The sequence below is a fragment of the Quercus robur genome, chromosome 6 (assembly GCF_932294415.1).
Source record: "Quercus robur chromosome 6, dhQueRobu3.1, whole genome shotgun sequence".
Classification (NCBI taxonomy): domain Eukaryota; kingdom Viridiplantae; phylum Streptophyta; class Magnoliopsida; order Fagales; family Fagaceae; genus Quercus; species Quercus robur.
This window is the reverse complement of record NC_065539.1, coordinates 26717054-26723053: the sequence shown is the minus strand read 5'-3', so window position 1 is coordinate 26723053 and position 6000 is coordinate 26717054.

Genomic DNA, 6000 nt, shown 5'->3' with positions numbered 1-6000 from the left:
TATCTCTTCATCCTTTCTCCCTTGCATTCATAGTCTCCATTCACTTGATTAGCCACGACCTGAGAGTCGCAGTGAATGACTACACTCGTGGCTTCTGCTGCTTTAGCGAGGTCGAGGCCTGCTACTAATGCTTCGTACTCTGCTTCATTGTTAGTGGTAGGGAAGTTGAGACGGACCATACATTCAACCCTATCTCCTTCGGGTGACAGTAGTAAAATGCCAGCCTCCTTGGCTCGTTTGTTGGATGATCCGTCAGTATATATGCTCCAATGAAGGGACTCTTCTGCCCCCTTGTCCTCGTCATGAGTGAATTCTGCTATGAAGTTAGCGACGATCTGTCCTTTGATGGTAGTCCGTGGGTGGTAATTGATATCAAACTCGCTCAACTCTATAGCCCATAATGCCAGTCGACCCGCAGCTTCAGGGTTGCTCATTCTCCCGTCGAGGGTGCTGTTCTTGTGGGGTGGATCCGTTCTCTCTTTGCTAACGAACCTCTGCAGTTTTCCTTGTCTGATAAGGGCTTCAATTTGTTGCTTCAGGTCATAGCAATTGGCCATGTCGTGACCATGGTCACGGTGGAAGCGGCAATATTTATCCCTAGATCGTTTGTTGGGATCACTCTTCAGCTTTCCAGGGAACGTCAAAGCCCCCTCGTCCTTGATTTGCATTAGGACTTGATCTATCGGGGCAGTCAATGGAGTGAAGCTTGTGAATCTTCCCCCTAGGGGCTTAGGGCATCTCTCATCCCTTCGGTCTCCTGTCCTTACTTTCTTCCGGCCTTGGTCTTGTTGGGTGTCTTCTTGCCTTTCTCTTTTCTTGGGTCTCTCTTCTCAGGCCAACAGCGCGTCTTCAGCGTTCATATACTTGGTGGCCCTGTAAAACACTTCTGACATGGTCTTCAGGTCGTTTTTGTACAGGGAGAATAAAAACTTACCCTTCTTCAGCCCATTCGTGAATGCTGCTACAAGTATTTTGTCGTCGGCTTCGTCAATCGAGAGTGCCTCCTTATTGAAGCGGGATATGTAGGCCCTCAACGTTTCCTCCTCTCGCTGCTTGATACTCATTAAGCAAGCCGTAGACTTCTTGTACTGATGTCCACCGATGAAGTGCGCAGTAAATTGAGGGCTTAGCTCCTTGAAGGTGCTGATGGAGTTGGGTGCCAGCCGGCTTAACCAAATTCTTGCCGCATCCTTTAGCTTTGTAGGGAAGGCCCTACACATAATTGCATCTGCTACTCCTTGAAGGTTCATCAAGGTCTTAAAAGTCTCTAGGTGGTCTAGAGGGTCCTTGACCCCGTCATAACTATCCATATGTGGCATGTGGAACTTACTCGGCAGGGGGAAGGAGTTGACGGAGGTGGTGAATGGCGAGTCAGTCCGGTTAACAAGGCCGTCGAGGTCGCTGGACACTCGTCCCTTGAGAGTGTTCATCATTACTTCCATCTGTTCCTTCATTGCCTACATCTCCGCGATAATAGATGGCGGTGCCGTATCCAAAAGGGAGGGAAGGCTTATGTTTTGTCGCTCCGATCTGCTTGGGGCGTTACTGGCCTGTGGCCCCTCTTGGTTCCTCCTTTCAGCGCTGGTTCCTTCTTGATCCGCTCCTTGGTTATTTGGTGCTGCGTTTTTCTGGTTCAGCTGCTCCTCTAGGTCGCGGTTTTGTTTGGTGAGGCGCTCCACGACTGCGGCGAGAGTCTTAACCTGCTTCTCAAGTGCGGTCGTGGGGGGTTCTTCTTCTTGAACGTCGTTAGTGGTCGCCATTGAGCAAGTGAGCACCATGCAACTCTTTTGTCCGGGAAGCGACAATGTGGCTTAAACGCTTTCCCACAAACAGCGCCAACTGATGATGCCAAAACGATCACCAATAGATCACGCAACACTCGCACGCTCAAAGTAGACCTGCATAACAAAATAATAGAAGACCTCATAGAGAGCACTGGTGTGGTGCCGGCCAAATACCCTTCGAAGGTCAAGTTAGAATTATTCTCACAACTCTAGAGTGCTAGAGAGGGTAAATTATGCGTACCTTGATTTGTGAGGGTATTGGAGCTTTTATAGTAGTAGTAGTAGGTTAGCCTCTCCTCCTTGATGTAGAAGTTTTTTCCTTATAGGAATCCTCTTGAGTAATCCCAAACGTGATGGACAAGACATTTCCTTGTAGAGAGGATCTTTCATTAACGTGCGTATCTTCCGGAATGCTCTTTGCACTAGGTTTTTGATTTCCTTTGAGACTCTACCAAGTTTCCAACGTGTGTAACAAGTATCTGGAATCATCCTAGGCCCTGGGCTCACCTATTGCCGGCCCATAGGCTTGGATCCGTCAGGCCCAATGTGGTGAAGGTTCGTCATGCTAATTTTTGCCCCTTCATATATATATATATATATATATATATATATATACTCCAGTACCACACATTCATTGAGGAATTTTATCAATCATATTATACACAAACCCTCCCCCCAAAAAAATTCATGACCATTGCTAATATCAATGCAATAAACTCTAACATGAAAGAGTTGGGAAAACCCATCAAAACAAAAAAAAAAAAACAAGAAAAAAAAAAAAAAAAGCCCACACTCCTTTCGCACCCAACAGAAGGTGGAAACCTTTTATTACCTTGAGCAAGAAATTTAGAGTGACAGAAAGGTAATATGGAATACTGCTGTTCCAATCGCCTTACAAGTCACAACCGTCCTAACTAATCATTGCCACCAACAATGGCCAAGTTGCTCTCTAAGAAGCTTTCGTGTGCACCAACCCAACCATTAAATCACGATGAAAGTTGTCAATACCACCTACAAATCAAAAAATCTCAAATTATACTACCAAAAATATATGAGCTTTTCTCTATGGCCAAACACAACAATAAAAATGAAAAAAGGAAAAAGAAAACATGCTGAAAGAAAGAAAGGGGAACTTATTGGAGGCAAATTGAAATCTGAAAAACGAACAAACAATTTAACAAATTCTTAGGTGCTTATTAGAGTCTTATAATCCAAATTGACTTTTGAAACCAAAAATACTCAAACTAAAAGCAATTTAAAAATAAACGAATTAGTAAAAATAAATAAAAATTAAAATGATTCACAAATACAGGATTCGATTTTTTCGGAGAGAAAAGAAAAGAGTGACCTTTTTGAAGGAGTTGGTGTTTTGGGCTAAAGTTGTCACCGGAGAAAAGAGTAGAAAAGGCCAACAAAACATCACTTAAGAATTTTATCGAACATTTTGTGTACATGTAAAAGAAGCAACACTTAATGAATCACTAAAAAATTAAAATGTAATAACGAAACGTCCTAAACAGGTATGTATTATGTGGTTTTACACTCACAACTTAGTAATTCCAAATTTGCAATATCCGATCAAAGTTTCTTGGACAATATTCAAGCGCATATTAATATTATAATAATGTGTTAAGAGAGCAATAAATTGGATTACTTAAGCAAACAAAGTCCAAAAAGAAGATTTTAAAAAGAAAAGAGATGTACATATTAGAATCTGTGCTGGGACGACTACTTGCTGCAAGCTTTTGTGAGAAGAGACTTCCGTTTCCTGAAAACCAAAAAAGAAAGATATATCTGAAATGAAGAAAACACAAAACAAATTAGAAGTAGAAAGTAAAATGAAAATAAAAATCAAATTGTATATTTTGGTTTACGGATGGTTCTAGGGCTTTTATGCTTTGAACCAACTTCTATCAGTATTTATATACTGTGAGGAGAGAAAGGCAGGAAGGAAGGAAGATAGAAAGGCTGCCGTTAGAAGGGAGAGAGGCTGGCGTGAAGTAAATGTGAAACCGTAGAACAGAAAGTAAGGAAGGGGAAGGAATGTGAAACAAAACGTGGGGAGAGAGGAGCTTTAAACCGTGCAAGTGTGCAACAAAAGGAATTTAAAAACAAAAGGTTGAAAGTTGAAACCGTGAAAACTGAAAACAAAAGGTTTTAGAAACGGTTTCAGTTGAAAAGGCTTTGGGTTTGGGCTTTATGGTGGAATTAAATTTATAAGATGTGGGCTTTATGGTGGAGATAAGGCTAGGATTGATTTTATATTTATTAGTATTTTAAATTTTAAAATTAATAAAAATTATTTTAAAATTCATAAAAATTATTTTAAAATTGTATAATAAATTCAGAAAAGGGGATGAAAATGACATGACCATTGATGTGGCTCAACGTGAGCATAGCAACACTAAATGCTACGCTTCAGCTTTTAGTATTATATAGATATAGATGGTGACATAGCTAATAGCTTAACTTATTAAAACTTTTTTTCCCATGTTTTTTTGTCTATATATTATCTTTTAAATTGCCACCTAGAATGGCACATCAACTGCCATGTGCCCAAACTAAAAAAAAAAAGAAAAAAAAAGGATAATTACAGTAAACCCACCTGAGGTTAGGCCCGTTTTCACTTTGCCTACCCGTGGTTTAAAACTTAACACTTTGCCCACCTAAGGTGCCTTCTGTTAGGGATTTGTTACCCACCTATCCATTTGCCATTAGAAAAACACATTTTTACGGAAAAACAAACATAACAAAGATAAAAAAGTTAGAGTTTTTTTATTGCTTAAGAACTTCTATGAGAACAAAACACAAATCAACAGTATTGCTATTCTCTTGTCCAATGGGTTATTCAAACATGTATTGGTTTGAATCTGCTGTTTCTTTGCCTAAAAAGCAATCTCCTTTTTATCAAAGGCTGCCAAACATTTCACAAAGCTGCCAAACAAAACTACACACACACACACACACACACACTCTCTCTCTCTCTCTAAGCTTCGGCGGCGCAGCCATGGCTTCTCTCTCAGGAGCGATCTCACACTCTTCTTCGCACATCGCATTGGCTCACAACACGAAGCCGAAGAAGATCCACCAATCGCAATGCCGTACTTTTCCTCTTCCTCACCAGTCACCTATTTGTCGGTACACTTCACTTTTCCTTCATTATTTTTTTCCGTTAGTTTCTCGAGAAAGTTGAAGGAATCAATATATAAATTTGTCTTTGTTTTTTCTCACTTCTCTGTTTCTTTTGGCTTGAATTTCTCGCTTTCTTAGTGCTGAACTGAGCTTATTCAAGTGTTTAGATACTGTGGCTGGGATTTAGAGTGGGTTTGAAGTTGGAATTGAGGGTGGGTTTGCTACTGTGGTTGGGATTCAGAGTGGGTTTGAAGTTGGAATTGGGGGTGGGTTTGAAGTTGGAAGGTTCCTTTCCTTTCCTTAATTGGTGGTGTTTGGTTGTGCAGAAAAGGACTGAGAATTAGGAGAGGAACAAGTAGCACCTAGGGTCGCCACCACGCCACCAAACCCATGGCTAGATTTCTCATTACCTCATTCTTTGGTTGTTGATTGCTTATCTCTATCTCACTCTCTTTTGTTAATAACGTTGCTGGTTGTTTGTTGGTCTTCTTGTAAAAATTGGTTCACAATTTTGAGTTGTCATGAGATTGTTAATATTGATATAGATTAAAAGTGATTTAATTGAGCCTTTGATCTGTGCGCTATTCTTGTGTTTTGTTATCATAGAAGTTCTTAAGCAATAAAAACCCTAACTTTTTTTTATCTTTGTTATGTTTATTTTCCCCCAAAAATGTGTTTTTTTAACGGCAAATGGAGAGGTGGGTAACAGATCCCTAACGGAAGGCACCTCAGGTGGGCAAAGTGTTAAGTTTTGAACCACAAGTAGGCAAAGTGAAAACGGGCCTAACCTCAGGTGGGTTTACTGTAATTATCCAAAAAAAAAAAACATTCATGCCTACACGCATCTTCGATCTCATTTTCCTGTTTTCACTTTCTAATAAAGGAATGAAATTGAATTAAATAAATTTTTTTTTGATGTATTACATTCCCAATTCCATTATTTTCTGCTACTCTTCTTTTCTTGCTTTTAGAAGACATTACATCTTGTGACAACAATCGAAAACATACAACATTAATTTTCAATGACCTCATTTGATCACCTTCTTCGACTTCAATGTTCTCCAAAGAAACTAGATTTTTGGAT